The 22,482-nt window shown below is 48.0% G+C and overlaps 1 long non-coding RNA gene and 2 pseudogenes across 1 annotated transcript in view; 2 read left to right on the top strand and 1 right to left on the bottom strand.

Moving 5' to 3' along the window:
• The window catches only part of LOC144178975 (uncharacterized), a 120,317-nt gene that overhangs the window by 81,825 nt on the left and 16,010 nt on the right, over window positions 1-22,482 (bottom strand). The window lies entirely within an intron of this gene.
• Window positions 8-1,605, top strand: LOC144178972 (uncharacterized; annotated as a pseudogene).
• Window positions 8,238-9,396, top strand: LOC144178974 (uncharacterized; annotated as a pseudogene).

Genomic DNA, 22,482 nt, shown 5'->3' with positions numbered 1-22,482 from the left:
CCAAAAGATGAGCGTGAAGTCGGCTGTCCAGGCAAGTCATGCATGCAACTATGTACACTGCAAAGTGCATTTCAAAAACATCTGTTCACAGTGTTTTCGAAGGTTAACGTAAAACCCTTTTGCAGCTGTTCAGTGAGAGTACTGCTTTGGCCATGGAGTATTATAGCGAGCAGGCTGGTTGCAAGAAGCTCCATGGGTCGGCTGCAACATCCGAATTCAAGAGAACATTGAACAAGCTACTCGACTGCCTGAACACTCGGAGGCCAGACCATGTTCGATTCAACGAAGCACAACACATTGCTGTGAGAATCTTGCATGCGTTATGAAGTGCCTTTTGTGTACTACAGATTAAGCATAATTGTATTTCAGGTGTTGAAGGACAGCATTGCATGGCTGGACAACTGGGAGAAATATATCCAGACTTTACCGACTCAGAGGCAAGTCTCCTTTCTGAGTAAGCAGACATGTGGAGACCTCAGAATGACACCGCATAGCTCAGTTGCACTCGTCGAGAGCTTGCTGTCGTCTGGGTTTCGTTTCGTATTTGTCGGGAACTTAGGACAAGATCCTCCAGAGGTAAACATGATTACTTTTATGTGTATAAATTTGCTGTTAGTTTCTCATTTTTGCAATAAACTGATCATTTCTTTCTAGAGGTTTTTCGGCATTGTCAGGCATGTTGCTGGTGACGGAGGGCAGCCAACTGTGCAACGTGCTCTCTGTGAACAACCTAGTTCGGTCACCAAAACGGGCCTCAGTTGAGGGAGATGGACCCCAACTCTTGCTCAAGCTTAAGCTCAAAAAAAAAAAAAAAAAAAAAAAAAAAAAAAAAAAAAAAAAACCCTGCCTCCTGTCAGGTAAAATGCCCCTTGTTCGTCGTTTACTCGCAGAAATTGCAGTTATGTTAGCCTTAGCTCTAATTATTTTTTTTCTTTTTTCACGAGCTGTTTCACTACACAAATTACCAAAAAACCAACTCAAACATAATGTGTTTTTTTTTTTGCATTCATGAATCTCAGCCTATACATTGAATTACTTGAGACTTGGAATGTATTTTTCCGGTTGACGTGTTGGCGGTCCTTTTTGACAACGGTCTTGAGGAGCCGGAAGGGGCAGTGAACAATGCATCTGTTCCTGATGATACACTCTCTACCAAAGAATGCAACCTTGATTATTTTACTGGTTCCGTGGTCAAGAAGTTTTCAACGATGAGCTGCATCGACTGTGTGGGAACACTGAAGAGCCAGACACGAGAGCCAACTGACTTAACCCTTAAGGAGTCAAGAGGATTCCTGCAAGTGCCCTCATCCCAACACTTCAGCCTCCTGCGCATCGTGGAAGGATATGTTGAGGAACTCACTGTGGGCACAGTTGCATGTGCCGACGTGTATGTGAACTTTGTCGACACAGTTTTGCTCGACAGCCACACTGCCGCTGCTGGTGTGGGCAGTAAGTCGCACCATGTGGGCACCACAGCAGAGGTTGTTCATTTTTTTCTTGAGGTGTCGCCTGCACTTCTACACTAGAGAAAAAAAAAAACAAGCTGACGCGAGCACGTTGCAAGCAAACTGCCCAGCAAATGGTGGCAACAAACCTAGTGGATAGCAGGTGTTCTGTCACCCATGCAACATGTCAAGCCCAACTGTTGTTTTGTGTGTTTGCAAGTAACGCACGTTTGTACGATGTCGCTTATTTCCCTGCATCTGTCACGCTCGTGCCATAAACTTGTGTGAATAAACACTTGTACCGCACAGCCACGGGGAGCTTTCTAGTCCTTTGCATGCATTTGGCAGCTGCCTGCTACAGTCAGCGAGCGGTTAAACAGCCTCCTGTCATCTGTGTGGCTCAACCAAAATCCACGGCAGCCACATTTTGATTATCCAATCAGATATTTTTGAATTTGGAAAGTGGAGCATGGCTATCTTTGCCTGCATATATATGACCTTTTTTTCAACTTGCCCGCCGCGGTGACTCAGTGGCTAAGCTGTTGTGCTGCTGAGCCCAAGGCTGGCCGCGAGCTTGGTTCCCGGTCGCGGCAGCTGTTTTTCTGGTGGAGGTGAAAAGCGAAAACGCCCATGTGTTGAAGATTTTGGCGCACGTTAAATATACCCAGGTGGTAAAAATTAATCCGGAGCGCTACACTACAGTGCGCGCCTCATCGCCTGTGTATGTCGGCGCGTTAAACCTCATAATCAATCAATCAATGTTTTTTAAAACTCGCCGTTTGGGTGGGAGGAGGGTGTCAGTTACTGAGTGTGCGAGTTTTTATCTGTTAGACACCCTATACCTACAGCCAAGCAGCCGCTAAAGGCTGTAACATTTACTCCTACATGCGTCGTCTGCGCTGCTTCCATTTCTTGAGCGCTTTTTTTCCCCTGCTGTCCATGCTCACTTTCCAAATGTAGATAATTATTTTTTTATATATATATATTATTAGAGCACTCTAAAATTGCACAGATACAGCGCTAACCCAATGTGCTGTTTGTATACCCCTTTGCTCAGTGCAGCATGTCACCCAGGGCAGTATAGCGATTTAACTCTGGCACTAGTTAACTCAAACCATCTAGGCAGCAGCAAAGGCTAGTCTAAAATTGAAAACGCCAGACGTCCGCCCTACCAAAGTGAAAACGTAGTGGTGCCTGCCGCAACAAACGAACACGGTAACATACGCTTCAGTAACATGCGTGGTCCTGCCTCTACTTCGCAGCTAAGCTAGGTATATGACAACTGACTGAAAAACATGCATACCTTGCTCGCGTTTTTACTAATGGAAATGCAGAGCAGAAGATAGTAGGCGCAGTGGTGGAACAGACAACTGGCTACTTGGAGCAGTGCTTGGAGCAGCAAAAATGTGGATTTGGAGCACCCTTTCCAGCTTTTGGAGCAGGTTATTTTGGACCACTTAAATTGTCATGCAAGGACTGCTACCCAGAATCAAGCGCGATTCCTCGACATGCAATTAAACTGCAAAATAAAGAGAACCATACAGACCATAAAAGCACCAAAAGAAGCTTTTAGGTGTTTTTGTTTCAAAAATTTATTTCAAGCACAAAAAAACTAATTCAAGAGAACAATTGTACAAGGAGCCTCACTGCTTTTTACACGACACTGGACAGGTTTACTTGCTTTTCTGCAAACAATGAAGCTTTGAAAGAGCTTCCGATAGCTTCATCTGGCCCTCCTTCAAAAGACTTTGACCACTCTGAACATCACCAAAGCACTTCTTACTCATGCCTCTTGAAATGAGGAGGTCAGCGTTACTCAGCATCTTCTTGGCTGAGTCGAGCGGCGGGCTGGAGGAGCGGCGGGCGCGCACTTTCATACGGCCTGCGCTTCGGGTATAGTTCCCACCTTTCACCACCCTCTGCGGACGCTGCGGACCAACCCTCGCCGGTTGACCTACAGCACGGGCGGGGTAGAGCGGCGGCGCGCGCGCATTTGCCACTGCCCTAGCCCTGCTGTGGCTACAGGTGATACCTGTCCGTGTAAATTTACATGTGCGTCATTAAAATAGGCGACTCCTTACCCCCTTCTAAATTTTCGGTCTAATAGGGTCAAACAGCCTAACATTATCACTCGGAAGCGTCTAGTCAAAAAATTGAAAGAAACATTTTAACTCGGGGCACATGAAGAAAAATATGCGAGGCCTTCATATCTTATCAGCGACTGTATTATATGAAAATGGTGCGGCAGGCAATAAACGCGGCATTTTCCGTGACTGAAATATAAGTTCTTATTTTTCCTTTCGGATGATGCCTTGGTTTGCACGCGCACAGGGCACGACCAGTGACGCGAATGATTTCCCGCCGAGGGAGATACGGTTATCGCTTAGTTAAACGTGTTTCTGCTGATCACGCTCCGGTCGGGCTGGGCGGACCGCTGGCAGCGAGCGCACTGTCAAAAACATACAGCTAAAACTCTTCATCATGCAACTGAAGTGCACAACGAGTCTTCTTTTTGGTGAGATATAGCAGCGAAGGCATTCATTGGTACCGGTGATATTCCGCGGCAGATCCAAAACACGTGCGCCAAGCGTTCGGCTCGCTCGGCCAGAGGCGATGCGTCGACTAAGAAAAAAGAGGGTTGGGAGGGTAGAGGGTTGGTTCGAAGCGCCCTCACTCTGTCAAGAATCTGCTGTATCGTTTCCTTGTTGGGTGCGCAGGCCGTATGAAAGTGCGCGCTCGCCGCTCCTCCAGTCCGGCCGTGAGTTTCGTTTTCGTTCCCGGTAGAAACCGCCGTTACCCGCTGACTATTTTGGAGCAGACATGGAGTAAATATTGAAAATAACACGCTTTTGGAGCAGCATGGAGCAGGGTGACCTTATTGGCGCAGCTTGGCGCAATTGGCGCAGCAGTTCCACCACTGTAGGCGTGTTGCCGATGGAGAAACAGTTACAGTTGGCCAGCAGGTATCACGGAATGCCGACGAAGCCTTCATGTTAACAGGGGCGATCCTAGTGGCAGCTTTTGACCCTGAGTGAAACTTTGGCCGAAGTTTCATGACCAGAAAAGTATTGGACTCTGTCAAGGTGCAGCGATCAGATGAAAAAAGTCAACTCACAGCCTTGTACAGGCTTTTTCTCACAAGGCATTGCTCGCTAAAATGCTCTTCCTAAAGAGTGCTGCTGAACTTTCCATTATGTTTCAGGATCTCTTCCAGAAGGAGCCACAGGTGCATGTGATGCACAGCGAGCTCACAAGTCTGGTTAAGTTTTTAGTCGTGTTTTGAAAGCCAAAGTAATTGCGAGAAGTGCAGAAGACCTGAAGATGTTCGATTTCGATATTATTCTACGCTTTGGAAGACTCTTCCAGAGGTAGGCTCAGACACCGAGAAAGCCATGAAGGTGTGGGATACAGCTGAACAAAAAAAAAAAAAAAAAAAAAAAAAAAAAAAAAAAAGGGCACTTCACCTTGGTGCTAAATCATTCTATCTCGCGTGTTTAACATCTCTGCTTCACACACTCCCTTTGGACTACAAGGTTATTTTCCACACGCGTCTTCTTTCATTCCAGAACAGTGAAGCTGAGTTGGAAGTGCATTCTTTGTGGTTTCGTGCCTGGGCAACCAGATCAGCTCTTGTGCGATGGCCAGGTCTCCTCAACGGTAGACGAGTGGCACATTTTCAATGGCACTGGCCATTGGCCAAATATTAGTTGCCATGTGGCAACTAGGCAGCTCATCGGGCCCATCCAAGCCAAACAGGCATTATCGCCACCGACATCCTTTGTTTTGTTGCTTCTCTCGCTGTCAGTGAGCGAGTGCGTGCTATTTTCTTCTTCCTCAAGGTAAGTTCAGGCACTTGGCGCCAGTTTCCCGCAGCACTTTATCATTATCACTTTATCATTATCATTAGCACTTAAACATTATCATTATTCCCGAGCCAACAGCAACATTTCCGACTAGCATCATTCCAATGTCGCCTAAAAGAGTGCACACTCCTGGCGTAAGCTGATGGGGCACCTCTCAGTATGAAACGCTCGGAAGACCTTGCTTCGTGACGCCGCGCCGTGAACTAGGAACTGAAGGTTAAGGTAAAGACTTTTGTCCGCAAGCACTATGAATGGATGGGAGGCAACATCCCTAAGATGCCTGCTGGTTGCCTGCAAAACCGTCTCTAAAGACGGTCTTGCACATGGGTGCCCCCTGCTTGGCGCTCGCTTCCTGAGGACATGGTCTTGTGAGTGTTTAAGAAGTGATAAGCAATTCCCCCAGACTGCACCATTACTTCCTTGTTAGCTTTAAAGCTCGCGCCTTCCATCGTGACGTCACTTCCTCCCGTCCGCTCGTATTACCGCTCCATCCTGTCTCTCCTCAGCCCGCCACTGGCCGCCAGTTCGCCGCGCCATATTTGCTTTGTGCAGTGTGTTGGTGTGCTACAGTTGTGCGTGACTTTTTCGTGTTCTGTGGTTGCCGTTTGCCCACATTTTGTGGCATATGTTGCCCTTGTAATTCTGAGCAAGTGCTGTGCCGGTGTGTTCAAGTAATTACAGAACATGGGAAATGGTTGAAGCCTTTTCCTTCCCAAAGGATGAAGCACTCCGTGCGAAGTGGCTGAGAGTGATCCCAAGGAAGGATTTTGTTCCTACAGAGAATAGTAAGCTAAGTAATTATTTGTTACACTGCGCTTGTATCGTCTCATAAAACTCGATTATTAGTTTTTAGTCAAACGAAGCCCATTACCGTGATACACGCTCTTTTTTTTTTTTGCATGAAGGTATGCGCGCTGCACTTCGAGTCATTAAGTCTTGAACAAAAGATTTTGTACACGGATCCCAGGACGGGACGAGTCCTTGAAGTTTCTTTGAAAATACCACCCCTTCGTCAAGAATCCGTGCCTACACTTTTTCCAAGATGTCCATCGTACTTGTTGAAACAAAAGGCCTGCCCTTCCAGGCTGTCACCAGACAGCAAACGACTCCGCTGAGAGGCATCTGACCTCGCTCGTGCGATTTCCGAATCCGCAGCTTGCTACCACAGTGAAGGAATTCAGCATAGCTTTTCTTCCCTTCCTGAACTGAGAGAACGATTGAAGACCGTGTGTGTACCTGACATGTGGACGGTTATTCATCGCAGAAACTGCACACTGCTTTTAAACACTGAGAACAAGAGTGCACCTGTTTTGTACTCATCCGTGACCGTGACAGAAGTGCGTGTTTCCGTAGCAAATGCGTAAAGCGGTTTGGAAATTACGTGGTGCCAAATGAGGTGAAGGATGTCAGCAATGATAGTAAGTTGCTCAATGATACTGTTTCTGCACAGCCTGTCCCACATCACGCGTGTCTCAACATTACTGTAGAGTCCGGCAACCTTGACAAACTGAGTTCACGAGTTGCTGTGTTTGGCTATGTCGCAGGACTTTGTGCTCGCTTTGTTTCAAAGGTTTTGAAGTGTACGGAGATGCTTGTTGTTGAAAGTGGGGACACTGATAGCGACACAGATATGTACTTTCTCACAGCACACCTCAATCTAAGTGGGCTGAATTTTCCAAGTGATGTGTGGTTACTATTGTAATGCACACCGAAGTAGTTGTAAAGAAACTATTGTTTCCAAAAAATGCCACACTGTTTTTGGAGATGACCAATCACAGGAATGTTGTGCACCACCTTGTCACTGAAAGCCTACCAGAGTTTGAAGAACTGCATATGTGTGATAATGGTCTTGAACTTGATGTGGCTAGCATGATAGTAAAATGTGCTACAAACATAATCTGGAACAATTATTGTAAAGGCAGAAATGAGAGCGCTGCTGCTGCAAACGCTGATGCTAAAGAATGTCAATTGAGGACGGTTCCAAAGAAGTGATAACAAGAAGTGGCTGTTCACGTCTGTTGATCGTGGTTCTAGTGCCTTTTTCATGATTGTCAGAAATAAATTTTTTGCGAGTTCTTGCGAATTATTTTCCGCATTTTGCATTTGAACTCACAATCTCCCGTGCTTACCTGGAGAGAATGCCATGGCACGTATTTCTTGGACTTTGTCATTATTTTCTATTTTTGATTTTCTCACTTTTTCGTACCCAACAATAATGCATTATTTTTATATGCGACTTCCTGGGAGATGTAAGAAAAAAAAAAAAAAAAAGAAACCTTCGCACAAGTCTTGAGTGCGGCTACGCAGAGAGCGCCGGGCAGCAAGCAAGGGAGACTCTCCTGCGACGCATCGCTGGGCAGTGTTGACGTGGCTGACGTCAAAGCCACATGACGCGCAGGCCTTAAAGACCTTCGCCTTCGTTGGCAATGTGGACTACGGTGACTTCTCGCCGCCGAAACCACCGGGCAAGCCAGAAGAGCCCATTCTTGCTAACTCGCTGCTTTGATACCATTTAGGCGGCTTATCAAAGAGATACAAGATTCCCTTTGCCCATTTTTTTACTGGCAACTGCTCCGGGGAAAACCTTCCCCACATCATGACGAAGGTACTCAAGGAGGTTGAGAGTACAGGCTTCATAATCGTGTGGATAGTCAACCAGCGTGTTAACGTGAAGGTGTTCCAACTGCTATGTGGGCGTAACCTCGAGCACTGCATACCACATCCGACTGACCAAGATCGCAAACTGTTTCTCACTTTCGATCAGTGTCACTTAATCAAAAACGTACAGTCACAGTTTTTGTCCTACGATTTCTGAAGGAACAAGGAAATAACTTCCCAGTACCTGAAAGAACTCTACGAAATGCAAGATTGTCATCATACCAGTGTAATTTTTCACACGAAAACAATCCATCCGACTAACATTGAGAAGATGAACATCAGGAGGGCAGTGCAAGTCATTTTGCCACCTGCCACTGCAGCACTGAAACTCCAAAAAGAGCAGGCAGGTGACACATGCGACGCAAGCTTCGCAAACGTTGGTCCCACAGTCGTATTCATGGACACCATGCACCGTTGGTTCGTCCTCATGGACGTAAGCAACTGTACTCACCATATACATCAGAACAACCCTGACTGCAAGCAGTACGAATCTGAAAGTGACAAACGCCTAGGTTGGCTTGAGACTGCCTTTCTAGACTACCTGGCCGAAATCAAGCAGCAGAGTCTGGCCAAGAATTTTCTGACCAAAGAGACCTACCAGGGCCTGCTGTTTACAAGTATCTCAAATGTGGAGTGCATTCGGTACCTTCTCGAGGTTATGCATTTCCGTTTCATCCTGACTAGAAAGATGTCCTCTGATCCAATAGAGGCCTTCTTTGAGTGGTTGAGAAAATCGGCAGGTTCAAACGACCAGACAGACGTGAGGGCAGTTTTGTCCGGAATTGAAAAAGCCCTGAAAACTGGCACAGCCTGCACATCCAGCAGCAGCAATGCGATGACTGCAGACAGCAGCAGCTGCTGCTCATCAGCACTCCAACAGTGACCGCAGGAGCAGCGCAGAATGCCGGCGCAGCATTCCCAGCAGAGGCGACCACGACCCTTGAGGAGCGCCTCGACAGGGGGAAGTTGTTGCTAACACCACATGTTGCTGCACTGGCAATGATTGGTGGATATATCGCAATAACCATTCACGAAACCATTTGCTGTGATCAATGCTTCGCCCTAGTGACGAAACCAAACATTTGAGCGCCATCGGATGCCTTAATTAGGCACCAGGACAGAGGTGGACTCCTCTACCCGTTAGCTGAACTTGTGATGGTTCTCCATTCACTACAGATGTACATTAAGGTTTTCCTCATGAAAGCTAAGAAGATGAACCAGCCATTAGGCTGCCACTGACAACCCCGTGGAAGTACTTCATAATTGAAACACTGAAATGCTCAATCCCAGGCCACCGCGAAAAACTCGTGAACATTGTGCTCGTCAAGTTTTTCCAACCACTGAACTTCGCGACGAGTGTGACTCACAAACACGACACTGCAAAAGTTGTGCATGCGAAACCGCTGTCTTGGAAAGAGCTGAAGCTGTAAGTGCGAAATTGAACAGAAAGCTCGCATCACGAACAAGTACGCCTGGATGATGATCCTAGAAAAACTGAGCTACAGCGAGCCTGATGGCTCATGGAAGGAAGTCACTCCAGCGGAGATGTTAAAGTTCATTGGTCTTCTGCTGTACATGGGGATCGTGGACGTCCCACGACTTCACCTGTACTGGAGTGGATCAAGCTTGTTCTCTGGCCTTGTTCCACCTAAGATTATGCCTCGAACGCATTTTTGGGCTCTGTTGGGCATGCTGCACATCTCGGATCCCGCGACTGACAGTACAGGTGGCGGAAAAAACTTGGACAAAATTTTGTGGCTCCTTCAGCACATCAATTATTGCTCCTCCAACTTTTTCCAGCCATACTGCGAACTTTCAGTTGATGAGTGGATGGTAAAATCCAAAGGCCGCTCAGGAATTTGCCAGTACATCAGGGACAAGGTAACGAAATGGGGTTTCAAGAAGGGTTCTTGCAGACCCCCGAAGTGGCTACACCATTCAGTTATTTGTGTACATGGGAAGACTTGAAAAACCCAGTGCGAAAGGCTTGGCCTTTGACATTATGACCGGACTGTGCAAGAACTACGTCGACCAAGGGTACTGCATTTACATGGATAACTTTTACACCTCAACGGCCCTTTTTTTTGCATTTGCTTGAATGCAAGAGATTTGCCTGTGGCACAACGCGGAAAGATCGCCGTGGCTTTCCCCGTGAACTCAAAGACACCGCCTGGGAAAAAAAGGCGAAGACAGGGGAAGTGCGCTGGCTGCGGGACAACGGTGTTTTGTACCTACAGTGGAAGGACCGCCCTGTCGTCAGCTTGATGAGCACTATGCATACGGCCACCAAGCATGTTGTCGCCAAAAGGAGAGAGGAGGAGGATGGCAGATGGCAACAGATTTCGATCACCAAACCGAAGCTCATTGATGAGTACAACGCAGGGATGCTTGGGGTGGACAAGCCCGATCAGCTGATAGGGTCCTACATACTGCTCCAGAAGTGCGTCCGCTGGTGGAAGACTCTCTTCTTTCACTGTACTGACATTGTGGCAGTGAACAGCCATGTCATTTTTCACGCTCACAGGAAGCGGCACCCCGAGATAGAAGAGCTCTCTAGAGTTTTCCACTACGATCAGCTGGCGTTCCGCATGGAACTAGTGCAACAGCTCCTCGAACTTGAAGATGCACCACGTAGACCTCGTGTTCAGCCCCCTCCTCCCCCTCCCCCACCAACTTCTGGCACTGAGCACCAACCAGAGAGAACGGAGAAGGCATTCAACTGCAAGAAGTGCTACAGAGATAAAAAAATTGAGCAGAAAACAACTGTATACTGCAGAGCTTGCAATGCCCAGTTGTGCTACACCCGCCGGAACTGCTTTGCCGAGTGGCATGCCGAGCGATAAGGGGACAAGCGGAAAAGTGCTCCCACCGAAACTTTTATTAGTAGTAAGCATTTTGCAAATCAGTGCAAATATTTTTCTGCATTTTAGACCCTTCAAAGTGTTGTTTCTTTTTGGATATATAAGCATATCATCAACAATTTCGTTCAAACTTTGCCAAAACGTTTATTTTGCAGCAATTAAATTTTGTTTTTTAACCTTCTGCTTTGCATAAAAATTTATATAGTTAGAAAGCACGTCTTTCTAGCTTTATTTCAGTGTGCCTTCTGTATTTCTGCGCCCAACAGTTTTTGCAATAAAAATCTTTACCTACGACAATCGAAAAAAGCTTTTTTCTCCATGGTTTTGAAGCCCTGTTAGAAAATTTTTGTAGCTCAGAAACCGCTCAAGTTAGGACTGATTTTTTTTACAGAACATTGTTAAGAAAAGCAGAAAACATTTGTATATTTCGGAATTTTTTCTAAACATGTTTCTTTGAAGTTATAAAAAGCGTTTTTGCAATTTTGTGCTAAAATTACCCAAAATCTCTAATTTGACAATTTTTATTTTGCATTTTCTCTCGTTACAATTTCAAAAAAGATATATCATTAAAAAGAGAATCTATTTAGCTTCATTTTCGTGTGCTTTATATATTTTTTCACCCAACAGTATTTTTGTAAAAAAACATTACTGGAACCCACAAAAAACGGCACTTTTCGCCCGGTACGCAAAGAGTTAAGCCATTTAGGTTTCAAGCTGTCTACCAAGCCTCTCCCTGTAGATTTTCTGCCTGGCTGCTTTTGACAGAGACCGTATTTTCATAGCACAATACCTTAATCTTATTTCCACTGGCATACTTTTTCTCATTTTTTGTCAGGACAACCTCACGAGTTCAGATCGAGGTGGTCCGCATGAATGTAGTCACATCCCGACAGAAGCGCCATTGGGAGTGCCCCGCAGCCCCGGATTAGTTAAGGAAAGTCACGGGGAACGCCTGCCAACAGCCAAAATGAAGAAGAGCAGCTCACGTTTTTCCTGCCTCTCAAGTTATGCAAACAGCATCCAACTTCCAGGAACTGCGTGGGCAACACAGGTCATTGATGGCTTTGGAATGCAGACGGTCGCCTTCTCGGAAGTGGCTTTGGCGAAGAAGCGAGGCCAGACACTTTTCCTGCGGAAGACACTAGATGTAATTGTTTCATCCAGTGGTGGGCTGTCACTGCGTGGCTTCATTTATGGTCACCCTACAACTATCAACGCCATAAGTGGTGATGTGGCTTCGTGCAGCTTGAGCGACTTGGAAATTGTGATTCGCAAGTTTCACAACATGCATGCGTGCGCGTGTGGCCCCGATTCTGAGATGTACCACAACACCAAACCCGAGTGTGCATATAGTGACACATGTGGTGTTTGGCGCCACCGCAGTTGCATGTTGTTTACTGAAGTAGGAAAAGTAGGAAGTTGTGGCCGCTGTGAAAGGTTGAAAGACACATTGTGGATACATCACTCTCACATGCAAAAGAAGGGAGAAATGAAGCGCATTCATCTTGTACGCAGCCCTTCCCGAAAATCCCGCATTGACCTTTTGCGGAACGCTAGGATTGCCTGCTACAGGTCCAAAGTTTGACTTCTAAAAGGGGAAAAAAAAAAAAAAAAAAAAAACCGCTGGAGGCAGAACTGGGCAAATGCAGGGCGAAGCTTAAACAAATAAGCGACGAAACACTTGACCGCATTGCTCGTGATGTGAACCTGACTGAGGCACAGCAGCTTGTGTTAAAGGAATGTGTGGCAAGACTGGCTGTAAAAAAGGACGATGATACTCAGACAACTGGATCTTCCTTTGCTTGATCCTTCACATTAGGTCACCAGCAGGGTACAGATTCCTTATGAAAAATGAAGTACTTGCACCGCCGTCAGTCCGAACAATACGTTGGTAAGTCTCTATGGTGGGGTTGAAGTCCGAATCCAGCAGCAAGTTTTTTTCTGCTTATAAAGGAAACTGGCACAAATGGGCGATTTAAAGCAACACAGAATTATCATGTTTGATGAAATGCAGGTTCGTAAAAGTACGCAGGCCAGTTCTCGTACGATGACGTATGTAGGGCTGGAAACGGGCACTGCAGAAAGTGAGGAGCCCGTTTTCATGTTCTTCCCCTCTGGCGATAGCTACGCGCAACCTATAACAGCAGTGTGTCGTGTTACTACTCCCTCCTTTTGTGTTTGTTTTATTCAAGCTGATTCCCACCGAACCTATAGGAGTGTTTGCAGCAAAAAATGCAACCAAAGGTTCCTTCCTTGCCCAGTTGCTTGCCCAAGCTATTGTTCTGCTTGAAGAAGCTAGTGCAAAGATTCGTGGCTTTGTGTGTGATGGCGCCTCAACCAACAAGAGCATGTGGAATAGTCTCGGAGTAAGTGGGAGCCTCGAGGGCAGCTGCAACTCCTTTAAATATCTAGTTGACCCTCAAAGAAAAGTTTTCGCTTCTTCTGACACGCCACACTTGTTTAGGTGTGTGAGAAACGCGCTCATACAACAGCGGTTATTTGAAGAAAGGGGGCGAGTGGATCAAGAGGGGGCCTAAAAGTCTGTCCGAAAGTAACACACGCTCACACATACCCCAGTAACTCTGAAAAGATGCGTGTGAGATGAGCCACCCAAGTCTTCAGCCATTCCATGCCAGCAGGTATTCAGTTTTACAGAGAACAAGGTCTTCGCAGTTTTGTAGGCAGCGAGAAAACCCAAGAGTTCACGTTGTTTTAAACGATTTGTTCGATGCCCTAAACCGGCGATTTCCAGCAGAAGGGATCAAAAGAAACAGTTGAGACGTCATGATTCTCAAGCATAGCCTTCACTGGCTGGAGATCTGGGAGAGAGAGTTGGAAAGTGGCACGATTACAAAGGACATGTTTTTGACAAAAAACCCCTGTGAGGGACTTTGAGTCACGTTGCAGTCCACGATAGATGTTTGTGACAATCTGCTTGGCTACCACAATTTCAAATACATCTTAACAAGCAAAATGAATCAAGACCCAGTTGAACGGTTCTTTGGCAAAATACGGTTGGCGGGAAGCCAAAATGACCGTCCTTGTATGCCCACCTTTGTGCAGCTCTACCACAAATTGTTGATCTACAGCATTCTTAAACCTCCGAAGCATGGCAATTGTAAGTTGTTGATGGTGAGCAACCATTGTTAGATGCTTCGTGTTTCAGAGCCCTCATTCAAACAAAAGACACAGCAGCATCGGGCCCCGACTTCATAAGTCCGATTAAAAAAAGCTGGACGATCTTATTTCAGCAGAGGACTTGGAATGCAAAAACATAATTCCCAAACACAAATCGGATGGAAGGCAGATTACAGACTGCATAATTTACTATGTTTCTTGTGCAGAAAAATGCGAAGAGTAACTTAGCTGCCCTACTTGCTTGTCGGCCTTCAGCGTAGAGCGTAACTCTTCTGCTGCAGCAGACCTCACAAATATGGAGACCAGAGGACGGCTCAACCTCCCTCACGCTAACATATTCCATCTTCTGAAGCACACGGAGTGGATTTGTGTCAAATATGCAGACTGCCACACCACGTATTGGGACACCATAGACGTAGTTATCGACCCGTATATGGTGACGTTCCCATGCGCCGACCACAAAGACGAAGTAATTGCCCAGCTTCTCCACTATCACGTCAGCATGCGTATGAGGCAGCACTACAAGCATGTGAATGCAATCATGACGAAGAAATTCCAAGAAAAGAAGAAGCAGGCCAAGCTGTGTGCATCCCAGCTGGTGGAATTACAGTTGAACCCCGCCACAACGAGCGCCGCTTCAACGAAATTTCCGCTTCAGTGAAGGATTTACGATTCCCCGTCAGTGGCCCATAGGGTTCAATGCATTAATATTCCCACCACAACGAACAATTTTCCGAATGCCGTTCCGCTTCAACGAAATTTTACGACGCATTCCAGGCTTAACAAATTTATTTTTAGTACAAAGAACACCGGTTCGAACATTTTCGCACATTGAATTATGTCAACAAAATTAAAATCCGTGCCAGCACCAGCAGAAACTGCCGCTGATGAGCGAGCATGGCGGCCGCCATTGCTCGACGGCGACAGCGATGAGACTGACTGCCGTTGGCTTGAAACCCGCCTTGAAAGTTTTCAGCGGCGGGCAATCCGAAATGGAGGCTCAGTCGGCTCAGTGTGGCTGTGGCTCTGTTATTGCTGTTATCCCGTCAGTCCATGCGGCATCTTTGCATTGTTTGGCCGGCATTGTAGTGTTAACAGTGCGCAAGTGGACAGTTCATGCTGTGCACGTGGGGCGGTGTTTGATTTCGGCGACGCATTTCTGTTGTTGCGGGCTTTTCGACATGGCCGCGCCATGCAAGAAGCGAAAGTTTTTATCATTAGAAGATAAAGCCCGTATTTTGACGGAAGTTGCAAGTGGACAGAAGAAAAGTGACGTTGCGGCGAAGTTTGGAATTTCTCCGAGTTCGCTCTCCACCATTCTGAAGTCGAAAGACGCGATCGAGAAAGCGCTTGCATCGGGAACATCAGCCAAGCGGAAGAAGTTGACACCGTCGGCGCATGAAGAGCTCGAAAAGGCGGTGTACAAGTGGTTTGTAGAAACGAGGGCGAAAAAAATCTCTATCAGTGGGCACGCAGTGCAGCAGAAGGCACTGAATTTTGCTTGCCTTTTGGGCATTGAAGACTTTAAAGCAAGCACCGGCTGGCTGAGCCGGTTCAAGACCCGCCACGATATTGTAGGCAAGACGCTCAGCGGAGAGTCGGCATTCGCAGACACGAGCAGCGCATCCGTCTGGGTGTCGGAGAAGGTTCCGGCGTTGTTGGAAGAGTACGCCATGTGCGACATATACAACGCCGACAAAACGGGTCTCTTTTATGAGATGCTGCCATGTAAAACCCTCGACATGAAGGGTCAGCGTTGCCACGGCGGCAAACACAGCAAAAAGCGCGTGACTGTGCTGCTGTGCGCCAACGCGGACGGGTCCGACAAGCGCCCGCCACTAGTTGTCGGAAAAAGTGCAAGGCCCCATTGCTTTAAAGGCACTTGGGGCCTTTCCGTGAAGTATGTGGCCAACAGTCGATCGTGGATGATGCGAGCCATTTTTTCAGACTGGGTGGCGTCGTTCGTCAGTGACATGAGGAGGCAGGGCCGCCGTGTTTGCCTGTTGATGGACAACTGCTCCGCTCATCACATCCCAGATGTGCAGCTGACAAATGTGGAGCTGAAGTTCTTCCCGCCTAACTGCACATCTGTGATACAGCCCCTGGACCAAGGGGTCATAAGAAGCTTGAAGTGCGCCTACCGCCAGCGGGTGATGCAGCGCCTCCTAGTCTACCTGGACAACGGTCGCGACGCCAAGTTGAACTTGTACATAGCGCTGGAGATGATGGCCGCCGCATGGGCTGCAACCGGGCGAGAAATCGTTGCCAACTGTTTCGTGCACGCTGAACTTAAGCTCGGAGGCGCGGACGCCGACTTTCCTGAGGATCCTGCCGACTGCAGTGAAGCAGGGTGTCCGCCGGCAGAGGCACTTGCGTCCTGGGCGGCCCTTCAGGATGCAGGAAATGTGCCGTGCGGTGTTGAGCTCGACGACTTCATCGACGCTGACGCTGATGTGATCGCGCATTGAAGAACTGAGTGATGAGGACATCATAAAGAGTGTCCGTGACGAGGAGGACTCAGATGAAGACGAAGTGCCGGACCTGCCGCCTCCACCGGCCACAGCACGCATACTCGATGCGTTTGATGTCGTGAGGAACTGCGTGGCTGCGAATGACAACGAAGACGCCATGCAACTGCTCATGGAGTGTGAGAACCGCGTGATGGCGTTCCTCGGAAGGAAAACAAAGCAGGCTACACTGCCTGAGCTTTGGAAATAAATGTTTTGTGGTCTAAAAGTTCAGGTGAGCTGTTTTTTTTCTGAATTTCACATCAACGAAATTTTCGCTTCCACGAATTTTTTCTCGCGCTCAATTTCGTTGTAGCGGGACTCAACTGTACTCAGTGATTTGTTTTCCATTTTCTCTAGACTCTCAGAAGGTGACCTGTAGTGCATTTTGTTTTCTCTAGTTGCTCAGAAAGGTGTCTTGTACATTACAACTCCTGCATTCTTATCTCTTGCCTACTTTTCTTCCAGCTCGACTCCGCAGACACCCGGTCGACGCATACGCTGTCGGGGCGCGTTGGCGAGCGAGTACGGCAATTTCATGTCGCCTGACGTTGTTGCCGAGCTTCACGAGTGTGGCACGCATATCACGATGCATTTCGCGGCCCAAAGACTGTGAGGTGGACGGTCGCGACGGCGGCAGCCGGTCTCGCGAGCCCAATAAGTGCGAAGCGCACTGCACAGAATTAACAGTCTCGGGTAGGGGGGGAGATTTCACAACGCCTACGAGGCGCCAGCCGCAAAACGTATCATCGCCGTTATCGCAACAAGGGCCAGTTTGCCTTGGCTCGAATTGCGTCCTGAAAGCAGGTGCACCGTGATGTCGCTTTCAATGGGGAACCTCAAGTAGTTAGTTTCGTTTCTGAAAGTCAGCGTACACCCTTGGGCGCAGAATCACCAAATTTGGAGGAAATGTAGCAGGATGAAGCAGCCAGAGCACTTGGGCGCAGTTTGGCGCAATTGGCACAGCGGTAGCATCACTGGCTTTGTCCACTTCTTGGACTGTGCCCTGCTTCGCTGGTCATCGTTCTTCACAGAGTGGAATGGCGCTAATTTTTTATTCATTCACCTTCAGTTTCCGAATCACTATGCCTCTTTCTCATGTACAGGATGGGCAGATATGCTTTGCGTGACATCATCAGAGCCACCTTACAACCACAGTTATAGAGTTTCGTATCAGCATGCAATTATTCGGTAACTTTATGCTGATAGTCACTCTTTCCTCCACGCTGATCACAGAGGAAAGCTTTCCTCCATGTTGCGGATAGCGAACGTTCCATTCTGAATTACGATGTCTTCCCTCTCAGTATGCATTTCGCTTGCGCTCCGTTGTTCCCTAAGTAGTCTGATTTTTTGTTGTTCTTTGCCTGAGGATTGAATCCAGCTGCCAAAGTGAGCGTTAAACCCATTACATCAAGGAATAATTTCATACTTTTGCGGACTCATTTGGCTTAGAATTGCAAGTCCAACAAGAAAACTTAACATCACCCTACACCTGGCGGAAAATTGGCTGAACAGCCCTACAGCCCTACGTCGAGAGAAAAATTTTAAAAACGCCCTACTTGTAGGGCGGGAACCCCCCAGTTGGCAACACTGCTTCTGCCTGTCTGACCTGGGACATGGCAGCCACGCTTTTTGTGTTCTACGCTTTTTGGCATAGATTATAGATTATTGCATAGTACAGGGCGCACACTGGGCTTTATAAAGGGATAGGAGTGGCACCCACGTTTGTTTGCTCGCGGTCATCGGCGAGGATCGTCATACCACGTCCACTGGCCAACGTTTTTAGATTAGGTCAGTTTGCAAACTGCGCCTCGAGAGGCGGTACCATTTTGTCGCCATTCCGACAGGTGGCGCTGGCGTTGCGTTGAGATCTAGTTTGAGGAGCGAGGCTCGCCCCGGCCATGTGTTTTCGCTGTGCTGTTGGCGCTCGCCTGCTCGTCACGTCTGTATTAACGTATTAGCTCTGTGCTGTCATCGTGCATACATATTTTAGTGGATCTCTGAAGTGTCGGTGCGGTTTGTTGACGACCTGCGCGCCAGGCTGCCGTTCGGGGTATGCTTCGGAAGCGGCCAAGTCCGTGCAGCGGCATTTCTTCAAAGCGCCAAAGGGTCCTGACGGATTGAAGGGGTGGGAAATCGCGATTCCGCGGAAAAACTTCAAGGTTACGCCATAAACATACGTTTGTGACATTCATTGTGAGCCTTCCGACGTCGTCAACTGTTACGAACACGTCGTGAACGGTCAAACTGTAAGGATACCGTAAGGCAGGTGGACTCTGAGAGACCGCGCGGCGCCCCATATTTTCCCTGACATACCTGAGCATCTTTCGCCACCAAAGACGTCAAAGTCATGCCGCAAACCATCCAAATGGATGACAGTGGTTCCCACCTATGTTGCGTCCTGCCAAAATGATGGGCCTTTGCGCGAGGAAACTGGCGTAAGTGGCGCGAGTGGTGTAGAAAGCGCCGATGTCAGCACGTACGTTGGGAACTGCATGAGTTGTGGTTCGCAGTTATGCAGGAATTCAGCAAATGTCCGACATTTCTATCGTAGAATGTGAAGGCTTCGTCTAGCCAGGTTATCTTCTACAAGCTCGAACATTCTGGGTGCAATTGTGCTGATTGAGAAGGGTGCAGTAGTCGGGCAAAACTTGTCGGATGAAGTTAATTCAAGAGGTTTACTTGTACCGCCGTGTAGCTACAGCGATAAAAATGGTAATATTCACCCTCAGCTGTCAAGGCAGGAGAATGTAGCAACATTTATTCGCTACATTGTTGCCTTAAAGATCAGCCCTTGGAACAAATGTTACCTGTTTCCAGAGGTTTCATCCGCAACAACTGCCGTGAAAGGGCATGCAGTGTGTGTGGCACAACATATTCACGGTGCTGTCAGATCAGATCCCTACCCGGCGCGGTGGCTAAGGCGCCGTGCTGCTGGGCGCAAGGACTCGGGTTCGATTCCCGGCCACGGCGGCCGCTATTCTGATAGAGGCGGAAAGCGAAAACACCCGTGCGTTCGAGATTTCAGCGCATGTTAAAGATCCCCTACGTGGTCAAAATTAATCCGGAGCCTTCCACTACGGCACGCCTCATCACCTGTGAAGCGTCGGCGCGTTAAACCGCTTATAAATAAATTAATCTGACTAGTCAAAACTGAGAAGTGTTGCCTATCTGTAGATTGCAAAAAGAAACGAGCAGGAAAAATCAACGCAGAAGACAGCATAAGCGATGGCTCAGCGGAAAAACTACCAGGCTAAACGCTTTAAAAAATCGGCATAAGCAGGGCCACAAGAAGATAAGTGAAGGCTAACGCTTTAAAAAATCGGCATATCAGGACTACAAGAAGATAAATGAAAGTGTCTGTGACCCTAACAGATAGTCCATCAGATTTACGATCCAACAAAAAAGAATAGCAGTACGACAAACATTCTCATCCGAGAAAAAACGTTTATTTCTTTTAAGAAACCACATTTATACCTGTCAGGGAAATAAAAAAAAAAAACATTGGTTTAATAATTGGTTCAGTTTTCTTTGTTAACAGCGTTCGAAGCTGTTTAACAAATCTTAATTTTTCGTGTCCGCAGTTAAAATACCAAGAATTTGCTGAGCGCGTGCACGTGAGCGCGCACGTCAGCACTTGGTTTCCTATCGGCTCACTTGATCAGTTTTGTTGGGGTTGTAAATATGTTCTTGTGAAAACGTACCTACTGCATTGGCTTCCACAGCATAAATAAAAATGTCGAGGCGCCTTTTCTTGATTCCAAGTAGATAGCTGACTATTGTAGGCTTTCCCGCAGTTTCAGAAGTGTAAGACGTGTTCGGGTATGCTTTAAACATTATTGAGCTATAAGGGATCCCGTACTGGGGAAAAATAAATGAAAAAATAAATAAATGGAACGGGAAGCAGCCGAAGACAAGCGGACTGTGCAGTGTTTGCCTTGTCTTTTTTTTTTTTTTATCTTAAGTACAGCTGTTTCTCGTTATAATGTCGATAAAATTGTAAACCCTCAGTCACTTAAGCGTTAGAGTAGAGCGAATTTTTATTTCGCATGTCAAAGAAGAACATTAACGGTGTGCGGTGGTCGTTCACCGGCGCCTTTCCAAGCAAGGAGTAGCAGACGACGCGCCGAGACCGATCTCAACGCTACCGCAGCGCCACCGCCTGGTCGGCGACAGCACCGGCCCGCGCCGCGGTGCTTGGAAGGCCGCGCTCTTTGCCAACTGACCTAATCTAAAAACGTTGCTGGCTGAGAGCGGCGATAGAGTGGTGGTGTGCTACACGGGCACAGCTTGCCGTCAGCGGCGCCATTCGTGAACATGGGGAGAAGCACGACTCGCGAGAAGGAGGACAAGCCGGAGATAAAGTGTGAATCCTGTGGCAGATGGGTTTTTCTGGATGAGACCCAGTTCGAAGATCTGCCTTCGGCAGCAAACGACGAGCCGTTCACCTGCACAATTTGCATCCGGTTTACCGCTTTGAAAGCCCGTTTGGAAACTATCAACGTGATCAGGGAGGATTGCACCATGCGGCTGAACCAAGGAGCGGTGGAGTGGCGACTAGAGGTTGCAAACATGACAGCCCGGTTTGACGAAGTGACAGCAAAGTGGGAAAGAGAGAGAGAGAGGCTATGGAGCGCGAACTCCAGACGGAGCGCAAGATGTGCGAGGCCTTACAGGAAGAAGTAGAGGTGCTGTGAAGCACGATCCAAGGTTGGACCCCTACCTTCGACCGGGCCACAGAGCAGACAGGAGGAATTCTTGGAAGTACCACTGAGCCGGGTACATTTGAGAGCAGGTTCCCCGACGACTCGCACTCAGGTGACCAAAGAGGTGCTTCTGACACGGGTGCTCTGCTGTCAGAGGGCCTCAGTGCAGATGGCAGTCGGAAGGGAGAGGCGGCGGATAAGAGCGCTACGCTGGCTGTGGTTCTGCCAGGGGAGGCCACAGATGTTTCCAAATGGCAGCAGCTGAACAGAAGGAAGGGGTCGACAACAAAAATTCAAAAGCGAGTCGACACCCCAGGTGAGCAAATCAGCCTGGCTTGGGACAGAGGATCAGCCCCGGCAACATCTGCGAAGAATGAAGGTGGCACGCAACGCATGTTGGAGTGCACGAGCTCAGTCTTGACCAAAGCATCGTTTGAGGTCCCTGAAGGCAGCAGCAGTGCACAGCACTCCCAAAATAACCTCGCACGGCCGGGAGGTCAGGAAAACTGTGAGGGCTGGGCAGGCCACTCTTGTACAGTTACAGTGGCAGGGGACGTCAATGCCTTTCGACTCATGCCCACTGTATGCAAGGTAACAAAGCTTGACAGCCGTGTCGGGTTTTACACCACAAGGAGGGCAACGTTCAGAGAGGCAGCCAAGGCAGTGCAGCAAGAGATGCAAGTGCAACAGAACCAACAAAGTTTGGTTGTTCTACACGCTGGCCTCGTGGAGCTTCAGGATGGGGCGGATCCTGAGGAAGAGGTCCGAGACATTGGGACGCAGCTGCAGCAGTGGGTCAAGGATTATTCAGGGCACTATTACCTGGTGTATGGCAAGCCCGAGGCTTCTCAATCTGATAGGATGATACGAGCGAAATGCCAACGATGGAATGACCTCATGCATGGAGTGTGCCAAGTTCTGGGACCGCAAGTGGAGTTTGTGACAATGACAGGTTTCCTGGCTCGACATGGCCAAGTGGACAGCACATACTCAGCAGCGGTGGCTCGAGTCATTGGTGGCCACTTGGGAAGAAAAGCACGGGCTTTTTTAGTCATGTCCCCGCGCGGCTCGTATCACGGCAGTCAGCAAGTGACAGAGCAAGCCGAAGCTGGTATGGTGGCGACACGACACATCACCAAGCAGAAGGGGAAGCGTGGAGGGCACACCAAGATGGGGAACACCGGCACAGACTTAAGGATGTTTCATGCACTAGGGAAGATATTGTTGCAACTAGGGCAGAGGCACGGAGTCTGGTAAAGGACGCTGGGGGAGACAGTCAGATTGACCACAGTGTGGATGTCAGC

This window comes from Haemaphysalis longicornis, unplaced genomic scaffold, assembly GCF_048455015.1.
Source record: "Haemaphysalis longicornis isolate Haplotype H1 unplaced genomic scaffold, Haemaphysalis longicornis Haplotype H1 scaffold_4, whole genome shotgun sequence".
In the NCBI taxonomy this organism is placed as follows: Eukaryota; Metazoa; Arthropoda; class Arachnida; order Ixodida; family Ixodidae; genus Haemaphysalis; species Haemaphysalis longicornis.
The sequence above is the reverse complement of the archived record's forward strand: the minus strand, read 5'-3'. Positions and strand labels throughout refer to the sequence as shown.